Below are 13,394 nucleotides of genomic sequence, written 5' to 3'. Positions count from 1 at the left end.
TTATGGCCACACCCCCTTGAGCACGCCTGATCTCGTCTGATCTCGGAAGCTAAACAGGGATGGGCCTGGTTAGTACTTGGATGGGAGACCGCCTGGGAATACCAGGTGCTGTAAGCTTTTAAGCGCAGGAGGCGCCCTATCCCCGCTCGCTCGCTCATTCCCCTGTTCACACGTGCAGTGCGGCTTGTCCGTCTGTTTATTTGTCAGCTTTGGCGAGACACGGGTGCTTGTGTATTAGCGTGAGCGTTTTTTATTCTGATCAGGAACAGTTTTACAAGTCCGCAAAGGATCGAGGAAAGGTTTATCGCCAGCTGAAAAGAGACACAGCGCTTCGGCTGTGGAGACTTGTTCGGCTGGCGTTCGGAGAGTCGCGTTTTTCAGAATTGTATTGAGATCGTTTTCCACAGAGCTCAGATGTCAAAGCACAGCAGCAGCTCTCCACAGCGATCCTCTATAGCGCCCTTTCTCCCGCAGCTCCGTCCTCATTGGAAGGAAGCAAGAGTGAAAGGCTGAAGTGAAATAGAGCGGGGACGAAGGCAGTGAAGATAGAGAACGTGGGAAGAGAAAAACGCAAGGCAAAAAAAGCAGCGTCGTAAAAGAGGTGACGGAGCTGTCCTCTCAATAAGAAGGGTGCCAGCGAGCCTTGCTCTCGCTTACGGCCACACCCCCTTGAGCACGCTTGTTGTTTGATCTCGGAAGCTAAACAGGGATGGGCTTGGTTACTACTTGGATGGGAGACCGCCTGGGAATACCAGGTGCTGTAAGCTTTTAAGCGCAGGAGGCGCCCTATCCCCGCGCGCTCGCTCATTCCCCTGTTCACACGTGCAGTGCGGCTTGTCCGTCTGTTTATTTGTCAGCTTTGGCGAGACACGGGTGCTTGTGTATTAGCGTGAGCGTTTTTATTCTGATCATGAACAGTTTAACAAGTCCGCAAAGGATCGAGGAAAGGTTTATCGCCAGCTGAAAAGAGACACAGCGCTTCGGCTGTGGAGACTTTATTAATAAGGCCCCTCAGTAGTTGAGATCTCTGTTATTCCCATCTAGAAACATGCAATCAGCATGTTATTGCTGAAGCAATAGTCACAACATTATTCCACACCTGGGTGAGATGCGGGTTATGATGACAGTCATGCTTTCTACACCTTATACTGAGCTCAGAAATGGACCAAGCGGACATCTCACGAGCAGATCCCTCCGCGTATAAGAAAGGCAACTTGTCTCAGCAAAAATACAAAAAGGCAAAAACCCCACACTTGGAATGCAAACCTACCCTAAAAAGGAAACACGGTTTTAAAACGAACTTGATTTTCCCCTGGAGAAACCTTTTTATGGACACACATCGCATCTATTACACATGTAGAACTAAATATAAAGATAAAACTTAATATAAGAAGTCATGACATATCACACATGACGAAGTCTGGTCCAGAATAAACAGTTTACACTGACCCACCTTTATTTACCCTGGTCACTCACTTCTATTAACTGTTTAACTGGGTAACAAATTAATATTTGTTTCAATTTGGGATCTACACCTGGGAGCCCTGAAATGTTGGCCAGAGGGGAGAAGCTGATATTCAGACGTGAGAATATATTAAAATAAAGGATCTGATGTTGTTTTTCACCTGTCTAATCAAAGCTTGTTCAAAAATTATCTGATTATAGGACACACGAGTTTATAATCATACTCATTCCACTTTTTAACCCCGTATATATGCACAATATTAAACGTATATACACTAAATCTCACGTGTGACTCCCATAATATACATTTCTTTACGAAAATTAGGAACACTTACTACAATTATCAACCCCCCATGACGAGGCAATATTTCATACCTTTGTTTCTTTGTGGGTTCAAAGTTCTGTCCTGTCGTTTCACACGTAATGTTTTGGTAGTTATCTCAATTTTCCTTTGCAATTATCTCCAAGATCATCATCAACTTTTTGTAAAACGCTATGCACAACTGATATTTAAAGAAAGTCCTGTACCAAAACGTCTTCGTAGGGAAAGACAACTTTTTTTCCTTACGTTAGTCGCTACACGGTTACTCAAAAAATCCATTCACCGCCTTTAAAAAAAAAGTTTCGTTTTTTATTGTGGTTCACTGACATTTCTGTCACAATTCTGAGGGACCCCAAATAAAATTCACTTGCCGGTATAAAGACGCCGGCGAGGATAAGACAGGTATCGAGCCACCTGCGTATCTAGCGGACGTTTAAAATAAAAAAAATGGCGTGTAATGTTGCGAAGGGCTACTGTTTTTTTTATAGTTTGTCGATTGTAAGGGACGTGGGCCGCGACAGAAATACTGGACGGGGTGGGAAAAGGTTTATTGATGGTTTATTGTACCGCAACGGTCACAATTGACTCACCAGCAAAGATGGCGCCGAGGCCACATCGACTCCCTCCCGCCCTGCCTCGCACCGAAGCTAGAGCTGCGGAGCGCGACGCCAAACCGCCAGTCCACGGGCGCGGGCGCCGAACATAGACGTCATAAACCCTTCCGAGGCGCAGGAATTATAGATCACTGTAGTTTCTTCTGGACCCGGGTTAGGGACAGTGTGCCCTCCGTGAGAGTCTTCTGAGGAAGCCAGTGTCTCATGGGTGTCCAGGCTTGGTACCATCTGTCCATCACAGGACACACAGACACACACACTCACACACCCTGGACAGGACACCAGTCCATCACAGGACACACACACACTCACTCACACACCCTGGACAGGACACCAGTCCATCACAGGACATACACACACCCTAGATAGGACACCAGTCCATCACAGGACACAGACACTCACACACCCTGGACAGGACACCAGTCCCTCACAGGATACACACACACACTCACACACCCTGAACAGGACACCAGTCCCTCACAGGACACACACACACAACCTGGATAGGACACCAGTCCCTCACAGGACACTCAGACACACACACTCACACACCCTGGACAGGAACCAGTCCATCACATGACAAACACACATTCACTCACACACCCTGGACAGGACAGCACTCCATCCCAGGACACACACACACCAGGGCCAGTTTTCCCAGAAGCCAATTAGCCCAAAAGCCTGTCTTTGGACCCGGAGAACACAGGGAGAACATGCAGACTCCACACAGACAGTCCCCCCCCCCCCCCTCCGGGTCCAGACCCGAGCCCGGAGCCCCCCCGCGCTGAACCCCTCCGTACAGACGGCCGCACACAGCTCCGTTGTTCCCGATTCCCGAGGTGATCTGTTAAAAGAAGCCAGTGTGTTGCCTCCAGGTGACATTTCCTACTGGAGTCAGGAAAGGAAGCTCTTCTGTACACAGAAGGGGGTGGGGAACAAGCCGCCCAGCCCTGTGGTTGAAGCCGATACCCCGGCTTCTCTCCAGACACAGCTGGGTGAGCTCCTCCAGTCAGTACAGGGGGCTCTACTGTACACAGAGGGTGGTGGGGGTGTGGAACAACTCCTTTGTTCGGGGCCTTGGGGCATTCTTGTTGTGAAAGGCGCTATATAAAAAAACGGAATTGAAATTGAATCTTACAGGTTTGGGTTTTTCGGAGATCTTGTCAGAGATCTTGTCTGACGTGCCATTTCAAAAACGTAACGACACTCCTCACGTCCGAGCGCCGCCGGTCTGTGATGTAACGTATGCTTACACAACCATGACGGTTTCATCATGGACAGCACGAAAGCCCGATAAGTGGTTGACGTTTTAATTTGGCGATGGATCCCAGTTTTTTTTTTATTTTGGAGGCCAAAGAGGACAAAAAAGGAAACGTCTGGAGGTGGATCGATGGTCATCTCTGCTCTGCGGTTGTTCTGATGTTCTGGAAAAAACAAAACAAAAAAAAAACGGCTCGCTTGCCCGGTCGTGTAGTGTTTCCACACCCCACGCAAATCAACTTCTCTTCGCCCCCGGGGGCTCGTCGCCCGCCGCACCCCTCTCACGTGATAGGGGCTTCCCCCGGCTGTGACGCACTTACCCTACCCCCTTTTCCGCCAACGTCATACCGAAGGTCGCGCTTCGAGCCGCGGCGATGTTGACGGACTGTCTTGTAGCGTGAGAAGGGTTTAAATTTCGACTTAAGGAGTTGGCCATCGTTATATTTCGCGAGGTATCATACGGGGGAAAAAAGAACATTTATATTTATCAACCTACTAGTAATACTGGGTGGATGTCACGTTCCCCAAAGTTCAGTGCCTCTCTCTAATAAAGTAGAAACGCGACATTAAACTCCGTTCGAAACGGGAGAAATCACCAGGACACTATACAACTGACGTCCGGAAAAGAAAAAAAGAACTCCTATTCCCATTTGTAATGACCCCGTCGTGTTTTTCCCGGTGTGCGCTTATCTTTCGGAGACCGTTTCTCTCTGGTGTTGTTTTGCTGTTGGAATAAATGCCGAGGTGACCCTTCTGTGTGGAGTCTGCGTGTTCTCTCCAGCGGGTCGTTTCCTCCACCGCAGGGGCTGGTCGAACCGGGGTCTCCCAATCGTCACAGAAGTGTGTGTCGTTTTGGGTGGTGGTGGGGGGGTGCATCGGGGATACTGCGCCCCGAGGGGGTGACCTCTCACCTTACTCCGGACGAAGGGAGAAGACCTGTACCTTCACGAGTCCGGGTTGTGAACTTCTTCTGGCAGTTCAAAACGTTTTGAAGGGACTACAGCGCTACCCTGTTTTCCATTTCTATCGTGTATTATTAGACAGTCATAAGTATCTGTACTGATCACAGAGTCCCCCTCTCACTGCCAGGACTGAAGCCCAGTGCAGCACGAATAATAATAATAATAATTAATAAGTCTGGACTCTCCACTCAGAGCTCCTCCCAGGTCAGGGGGATCCCCTCCAGCCCCCCCAGTGTGCAGCCCTACCTGGATGATGCTCCAGTCTGCTCAGCACACAGCAGCTCTCAGTGGGGAGGAGAGCAGGGGGATGGAGCCAGTTCAGAGAGGGGGGTGATAAGGAGGCCATGATGGGTCAAGACCAGGAGGGGAATCAGGCCAGGACACTGGGGTAACACCCCTACTCTTCTCCAGAAACACCCCGGGATTGTTAACGAGCACAGAGAGTCAGGACCTCGGTTTTACGTCTCATCCGAAGGACGGCGCCTGTTTACAGTCCAGTGTCCCCCGTCACTATACTGGGGCATCAGGACCCACACAGACCGCAGGGTGAGAGCGCCCCCTGCTGGCCCCACTCACACCTCTCCCAGCAGGAACCTTAGGGGGGGGGGAGAGGGAAAAAACCAAAAGCTAAACAGATTTTTTTTTAAAAAATTTTATTGATGCTTAACAAAAGGTCATCAGTCCAGTCTGGGGCCCCTCAGCTTCAGTCCAGACCAGTCTGGGGCCCCTCAGCTTCAGTCCAGTCTGGGGCCCCTCAGCTTCAGTCAAGTCCAGTCTGGTGTCCCTCAGCTCCAGTCCAGTCCAGTCTGGGGCCCCTCAGCTCCAGTCCAGTCCAGTCTGGGGCCCCTCAGCTCCAGTCCAGTCCAGTCTGGTGTCCCTCAGCTCCAGTGCAGTCCAGACTGGGGTCCCTCAGCATCGGTCCAGCACAGTCTGGGGTCCCTCAGCTTCGGTCCAGCACAGACTGGGGTCCCTCAGCTTCGGTCCAGTCTGAGGTCCCTCAGCTTCGGTCCAGCACAGACTGGGGTCCCTCAGCTTCGGTCCAGTCTAGGGTCCCTCAGCTTCGGTCCAGCACAGACTGGGGTCCCTCAGCTTCGGTCCAGACTGGGGTCCCTAAGCTTCGGTCCAGCACAGTCTGGGGTCCCTCAGCTTCGGTACAGCACAGCCTGAGGTCCCTCAGCTTTGGTCCAGTCCAGTCTGGGGCCTCTCAGCTCCAGTCTAGTCCAGTCTGGGGCCCCTCAGCTCCAGTCCAGTCCAGTCTGGTGTCCCTCAGCTCCAGTGCTGTCCAGTCTGGGGTCCCTCAGCTTCAGACCAGCACAGTCTGGGGTCCCTCAGCTTCGGTCCAGCACAGTCTGGGGTCCCTCAGCTTCGGTCCAGCACAGTCTGGTGTCCCTCAGCTTTGGCCCAGCACAGACTGGGGTCCCTCAGCTTCGGTCCAGCACAATCTGGTGTCCCTCAGCTCCTGTCCAGTCCAGTCTGGGGTCCCTCAGCTTCGGTCCAGCACAGTCTGGGGTCCCTCAGCTTCGGTCCAGTCTGGTGTCCCTCAGCTCCGGTCCAGTCCAATTCAGTCCAGTCCAGTCCAGTCCAGATCTTAGCAGGCACAGAACCAGGAAAGGAACCTGGAAAGAATATTGTTATTGCAGGTGTGAGGGACACAGACACAGACGTCACCATGACATCAAACAGCAACAGGAGACTCTTCCTTGAATCACAGACACGACCGGGCGGCGCCCCCCTGTCTGCTCACCTGCACCTCCTCTTCCTCTTCTTGTCCTTCCCGGCAGCCTGCTCCTCCTCACGTCACGTTAAGAGTCGGACTGGACACTCCAGGACATGAACACTGCACTGAGAGAGAGAGGGGTTCATACAGACACACTGACTGGACACTCCAGTACATGAACACTGCACTGAGAGAGAGAGAGGGGTTCATACAGACACATGACTGGACACTCCAGTACATGAACACTGCACTGAGAGAGAGAGGGGTTCATACAGACACACTGACTGGACACTGACTGGACACTGGACAGGAGTAAAGAGAGGATCAGAGCATTACCCACCTTCTTTTTCTTCTGTCTCACAGGAGGTGGTGATTGGACCTCCTCCAGCTGGAGTCCGTGGAGGGAGAGAGGGGGCAGGAGAGGGACAGCACATGGAGAGAAAGAGAGAGACAGGTGAGTCAAGTGTCCCAAGAGCACAGAGACTCTGCTGAGATCACACTCGCAGTGAGTGAGCCTGGGTGTAGCCCACTAATACTGACCCACTGGACACCACATGACAGAGAGGAGGAGGAGGAGAGAGACACACTGCCTGGACACCACAGGACAGAGAGGAGGAAGGAGACACACTGAGGACAGAGAGGAGGAGGAGAGAGACACTGACAGACAGGGCTGAAAGAGAGAGAGACAGAGAGGCAGGGACAGGCAGACAGCAGGCCGAGAGAGACACTGACAGACACGGAGAGACACAGGGAGAGAGACCCATTTGGGATAACGCAGGACAGACAGGGAGCAGGGAGACACACGGAGAGAGAGAGGAATGAGGGAGACACAGCTGGGACAACGCAGGACAGACAGAGAGACAGGCAGGGAGACACACGGAGAGACACAGGGAGAGACACCCAGCTGGGACAACGCAGGACAGACAGAGAGCAGGGAGACACACGGAGAGACACAGGGAGACAGGCCCAGCTGGGACAACGCAGGACAGACAGAGAGCAGGGAGACACATGGAGAGACACAGGGAGACAGGCCCAGCTTGGACAACGCAGGACAGACAGAGAGCAGGGAGACATGGAGAGACTCAGACAGAAGGACAGAAAGACAGAAAGAGAGAAGTACAGACGGACAAAAAGACAGAGAAAAGGACAGATGGACTGATGGACAGAAAGGCAGAGAAAAGGACAGAAAGACAGATGGACAGAGAAAAGAACAGAAAGACAGAGGGACAGATGGACAGAGGGACAGATGGACTGAAGGATAGACGGACAGAAGGACAGATGGACAGACAGACGGACAGACTCTGCCCCACTTGCCTCGTCAGACATCTCAGCCTCTCTCCTTGCCCTCCGCACTGGGGAGCCCCAGGCGGGGCCTGGCGGGGCCGGGCGGGCGATGGGGGGCAGGACGGGCGGGGGCAGGGGCAGGGGCACCGCCCCGGGCAGCAGGGGGGGCTCGAGGGGCATGGCGGGGAGGAAGGGTGGGCAGCGGGGCGGGGCGGGCAGGGGCCTGAGGGGGCCGGAGGGGGGGGCCGGGGGCGGGGAGCGGAGGGGGCTCTCGGGCGAGGAGGGGGGGGACACCGAGCGGAACGAGCTGGGCGAGCCCGAGCGGGACGAGCCGGGCGACCCCGGGAGCTCCAGCTGCAGCTCGGCCGCCCTCTCCAGCTTCTGGACGAGCTTGGGGAAACACGAAGACACCACGGGATTCTGTCCAGCGGGGAGAGAGGGAGACACAACGCAGGGGGGATGAGGAGCAGAGACTACGTCTGGACAGGTGAGTATGTCCAGTGTGTCCAGTAAGAGTCTGGACAGGTGGGTGTGTACAGTGTGTCCAGTAAGAGTCCGGACAGGCGAGTGTGTCCAGTGTGTCCAGTAAGAGTCCGGACAGGCGAGTGTGTCCAGTGTGTCCAGAAAGAGTGTGGACAGGTGTGTCCAACAGTAAGAAGCTGTCTTACCCTGTAACCTAGCTCAGGGGTGTTAGGGGGTGCTCTGTCTCCTCCCCAGATCTCACCTTCAGCTCTGGTGAAATGACGGACCACTAGGAGACGCTGAAAACGAGGACACAAGACAGAGGTTAGGTCCACAGAGCTCACTCAATCACTACAGCAAGCAGAGACCTCTCGGCCATCAGGACTGTGGGGGTCAGAGTGGGGAACTGTAGGGTATCGGGAGTTTAGGGGTCAGTGTGGGGAGATGTAGGGTATCGGGAGTCTAGGGGTCAGTGTGGGGAGCTGTAGGGTATCGGGAGTTTAGGGGTCAGTGGGGGGAGCTGTAGGGTATCGGGAGTTTAGGGGTCAGTGTGGGGAGCTGTAGGGTATCGGGAGTTTAGGGGTCAGTGGGGGGAGCTGTAGGGTATCGGGAGTTTAGGGGTCAGTCTGGGGAGCTGTAGGGTATCGGGAGTTTAGGGGTCAGTGGGGGGAGCTGTAGGGTATCGGGAGTTTAGGGGTCAGTGTGGGGAGCTGTAGGGTATCGGGAGTTTAGGGGTCAGTGGGGGGAGCTGTAGGGTATCGGGAGTTTAGGGGTCAGTGTGGGGAGCTGTAGGGTATTGGGAGTTTAGGGGTCAGTGGGGGGAGCTGTAGGGTATCGGGAGTTTAGGGGACAGAGTGTGGAGCTGTAGGGTATCGGGAGTTTAGGGGTCAGTGTGGGGAGCTGTAGGGTATTGGGAGTTTAGGGGCCAGAGTGGGGAGCTGTAGGGTATCGGGAGTTGAGGGGTCAGTGGGGGAGCTGTAGGGTATCGGGAGTTTAGGGGTCAGTGGGGGGAGCTGTAGGGTAGATGTGGGGCACCGGGCCCACCACAGGGCGGCCAGTCCAGTCTCGCGGAAGGCGACCGGGTCAGACTTACGGAAAAGCACCGGGACTTGGGCCGGGACCTCTCCCGCTGCCAGTCCGGGTTCGGCCTGACCGGTGTGACCTGTGAAGACGCCAAACAGCCCATCTCCGAGACAGCTCTGACCAAATAGCCCAGCCCAGTCGTGTCGAGACTAGGGGCCTTGGGCAGTCTCTACAGTGTGTCCAGTGAGAGTGTGGACAGGTGAGTCTCTACAGTGTGTCCAGTGAGAGTGTGGACAGGTGAGTGTGTACAGTGTGTCCAGTGAGAGTCTGGACAGGTGAGTCTGACCAGTGTGTCCAGTAAGAGTCTGGAAAGGTGAGTGTGTACAGTGTGTCCAGTGAGAGTCTGGACAGGTGAGTGTGTACAGTGTGTCCAGGAAGAGTCTGGGTCGTCCAGAGGCAATCTGTGCTCTCAGAAGGCCATACTGGACACGTGACCCTGTCTCTTGAGCCGAGGGCGTGTCCTCAGTCAAGATCACCACTGGAAGTGTCTCTCCTCGTCTAGAGGTGTTACCGTGAGACCTGGTCTGTCAAGCGCTTTGCGCTGCTATGTGTATGAAAGGTGCCATATCAGTGAAGTTTATTATTATTATTGTTATTATAATACAGCGAGCGCTACTGGGGGCGGAGAGGTCAGTCGGAGGAGGGCTGGATGCTGGACGCTGGACGGCGGGCGGGAGGGGTGGACTTACGACGCCTCGCCAGGCCCGGGTCCTGCTGCGACCGCGCACGGCCATGCGGCATCTCTGTCGGTGCATCGTCCTGCCGAGACAAGCGGAGTCACAGTGGGGAGGGGAGGGGGCGGAGCCACACAGCTGGGCGGCTTGTTCCCCACCCCCGCCCCCCTCTGTGTACAGAAGAGCCTCCTGTCCTGACTGGAGGAGCTCACCCAGCTGTGTCTGGAGAGAAGCCAGGGTATCGGCTTTGTTCCACATCCCCGCCACTCTCTGTGTATAGTAGAGCCTCCTGTCCTGACTGGAGGAGCTCACCCAGCTGTGTCTGGAGAGAAGCCAGGATATCGGCTTTGTTCCACACCCCCGCCACTCTCTTTGTACAGTAGAGCCTCCTGTCCTGACTGGAGGAGCTCACCCAGCTGTGTCTGGAGAGAAGCCAGGGTATCGGCTCCAACTACAGGGCTGGGCAGCTTGTTCCCCACCCCCGCCACCCTCTGTGTAGAGGTGCACCTCCTCTCAATATCTTTTTACAGCACGATCACACCCATAAGAGTGGAGTAACGGTAAAAAAAACAACTTATTTCTCAACTTATTTTGTTATTTCTCGCCAGCGGCGCTTTTGAGCGACTTACCGATTTCACGGTAACCCGGTAAGTCGAAGTAACCCGCGAATCTTTCTTGGAAGAAACACGTGTTTAGAAAGCGCTATATAGTCCTTTCCTCCTCCTCGCTCTTCACTCCTCTGAGCTCCCGGGGCTCCGGCGCCGCCCCCCGCTAGAATCCGCCGCCCTGTGACGTCAGGCGGCTCATTGTGACGCCCCCGTGACGTCGCCCCCGACGCTCTCACGGCTCGGCCGTGAAAACAAAAATGGCCGACATTTTTTGCGGTTGTTTTTTTTTTAGGTGGACATTTTATTTTTCCAACTCTCAGCGGCCAGCCGGGTGTCCCTGTACGACCCCGGTAGTCGCCACCTCGGACAGGCACGGGAAACGGGTCCAGCTGTTTCCGGCCCAAGGGTTACAAAAGCTGCACTTGAATTTAAAGACAAAATCACGTCGAGGGCGCATTCAGCACCCCCACGTCCAACACGGGTTTCCGTGGGGTTTGGTTCAGTGAAATTAGCACCCCCCCCGACCCCCAAATAAAAGAAAGACCAACCTCCACCCCCCTCTAGCGGCCAAGGGCGGAAATTTCGGGCCACGCCACGTCCAAAAACCACGGGTTCCCCCGTCCTGCGGGGAAAAGAGACGCCATTTTCTTTTCCGAGCGCTGCATGGGACCTCACAACCCCCCCAAAAAAAAACCGGCTCCGCAGACGTGGAAAACCAGGCACGTCAACCTCTCTAAAATACCACCCGGCCGTTTCTGTTTCAGACCGTGGGAAAAAAAAAATAATTAAAATTTCGCCCCTCACCGACCGCAGCGCAAAAAAATACAACTTCACGCTACAGAAACGGCCTGTGTGAGGGGGGGGGAGACACGGAAAAAAATAAAACCTGCGTGTTTTCGGCAGAGTAAGCTCAGCGGGGAAACTTCCTGAATCTCGGGGTTGCTTCTTGAACCCCGAAAACGACTTTCTTTCTCTCTCTCTCGTTTTCTTGGTGTCTGGGACGTTCACGAACTCCACCGCGTCAGTGCGATTTCCAGCGGGACTTGAACATAACCCCCCCCCCGTGGAGCCACAGCGCCCCCGTGGGGCCGAGAGGACCACCACCCGCAGGGCTGAGCTTTTACTGCCGTGTCCCGCTTTCACTCTGGCGATGAAGGAGGGAATCAAGGAGGAGAATCAATATTGTGATCCACCAGTCCATCACAGGACACACACACACCCTGGACAGGACACCAGTCTTTCACAGGATACCAGTCCATCACAGGACACACACACACCCTGGACAGGACACCAGTCCATCAAAGGACACACACAGACTCATACACCCTGGACAGGACAGCAGTCCATCACAGGACACACACACACTCACACACCCTGGACAGGACACCAGTCCATCACAGGACACACACACACTCACACAACCTGGACAGGACACCTGTCCATCACAGGATGTTCAGTGCCTCTCTCTAATAAAGTAGAAACGCGACATTAAACTCCGTTCGAAACGGGAGAAATCACCAGGACACGGTACACCTTGCTCCGGACGATGGGAGAAGACCTGTACCTTCACGAGTCCGGGTTGTGAAAACTTCTTCTGGCAGTTCAAAACGTTTCGAAGAGATAACAGCGCTACCCTGTTTTCCATTCCTATCGTGTATTATTATACAGTCATAAGTATCTGTACTGATCACAGAGTCCCCCTCTCACTGCCAGGACTGAAGCCCAGTGCAGCACGAATAATAATAATAATTAATAAGTCTGGACCCTCCCCTCAGAACTCTTCCCAGGTCAGGGGGATCCCCTCCAGTCCCCCCAGTGTGCAGCCTTACCTGGATGATGCTCCAGTCCGTTCAGCACACAGCAGCTCTCAGTGGGGAGGAGAGCAGAGGGATGGAGCCAGTTCAGAGAGGGGGGTGATTAGGAGGCCATGATGGGTCAAGACCAGGGGGGGAATCAGGCCAGGATACTGGGGTAACACCCCTACTCTTCTCCAGAGACACCCCGGGATTGTTAATGAGCACAGAGAGTCAGGACCTCGGTTTGACATCTCATCCAAAGGACGGCGCCTGTGTCCCCCGTCACTATACTGGGGCATCAGGACCCACACAGACCGCAGGGTGAGAGCGCCCCCTGCTGGCCCCACTAACACCTCTCCCAGCAGCAACCTCAGTTTTTCCCAGGAGTCTCCCCTCCAGGTACTGACCAGGCTCCCACCTGCTGGGCTCCAGTGGGGAGGGGGCTGCCAGCTGGGAGCTGCAGGGTGAGATGGCTGCTGGGCAAACGATGGCTAAAGAGCTTCCTAGGACCCTGGACTTCGTGGTCGACTTCCTTCTCTTCAGACGGAGGTGGCTTGAAATCTGTCTCGTTTCAAGGAGTATTGGACACGATGCTCCCCCTGCTATATCCCCGCCAACTGGTGGCACGCCGACGACGAGGGCTCTCGGCCTCAATCCGTCAACCACAAACTCTCCGGGATGAAAGAGAAAGACAGACTCTGTTCGTTCGTTTCGGTGGGGGGGGGGAGGGAAAAAAACAAAAGCTAAACAGATTTTTTAAATTTTTTTTTTATTGATGCTTAACAAAAGAACAAAAATTACAATACAGATTAATGTCAAGGGTTTATTTAGTGCCCCCCCCCATCTTACGATCATCACAGGACCTTAAAATAATACTTAATAATACAAGGTCATGCAGACGATCTGAGGACTCAGGTGGAGATAATGTGAAAGTTTTCCACAGTCCAGTCTGGGGTCCCTTAGCTTCAGTCCAGACTGGGCTCTGGGGTCCCTCAGCTTAAGTCCAGACTGGGGTCCCTCAGCTTCAGTCCAGACTGGGGTCTGGGGTCCCTCAGCTTCAGTCCAGTCCAGTCTGGGACCCCTCAGCTTCTGTCCAGTACAGAATGGGTCCCCTCAGCTTCAGTCCAGTCTGGGGCCCCTCAGCTTCA

The 13,394-nt window shown here is 54.2% G+C and overlaps 1 long non-coding RNA gene, 1 other non-coding gene and 1 pseudogene across 2 annotated transcripts in view; 2 read left to right on the top strand and 1 right to left on the bottom strand.

Annotated features, from left to right (window-relative positions):
- LOC138245326 (5S ribosomal RNA) overlaps positions 1 to 117 on the top strand; it is a 119-nt gene extending 2 nt beyond the window's left edge. The window contains exon 1 of the ribosomal RNA XR_011193936.1: positions 1 to 117. This exon is cut by the window's left edge and continues 2 nt beyond it. This is a non-coding gene — a ribosomal RNA (5S ribosomal RNA).
- A 534-nt stretch (positions 118 to 651) lies between these two features.
- On the top strand, positions 652 to 767 carry LOC138219261 (5S ribosomal RNA; annotated as a pseudogene).
- Positions 768 to 8,015: 7,248 nt separating this feature from the next.
- Positions 8,016 to 9,203, bottom strand: LOC138242391 (uncharacterized). The gene is made up of 3 exons (XR_011191545.1): positions 9,179 to 9,203; positions 8,292 to 8,384; positions 8,016 to 8,043 (listed from the first exon to the last, which is right to left on the bottom strand). It is a non-coding gene; the product is annotated as an uncharacterized lncRNA (long non-coding RNA).
- Between the last annotated feature and the right edge of the window lie 4,191 nt (positions 9,204 to 13,394).

Source organism: Lepisosteus oculatus, chromosome 14, assembly GCF_040954835.1.
Source record: "Lepisosteus oculatus isolate fLepOcu1 chromosome 14, fLepOcu1.hap2, whole genome shotgun sequence".
Taxonomy (NCBI): domain Eukaryota; kingdom Metazoa; phylum Chordata; class Actinopteri; order Semionotiformes; family Lepisosteidae; genus Lepisosteus; species Lepisosteus oculatus.
The sequence above is the reverse complement of the archived record's forward strand: the minus strand, read 5'-3'. Positions and strand labels throughout refer to the sequence as shown.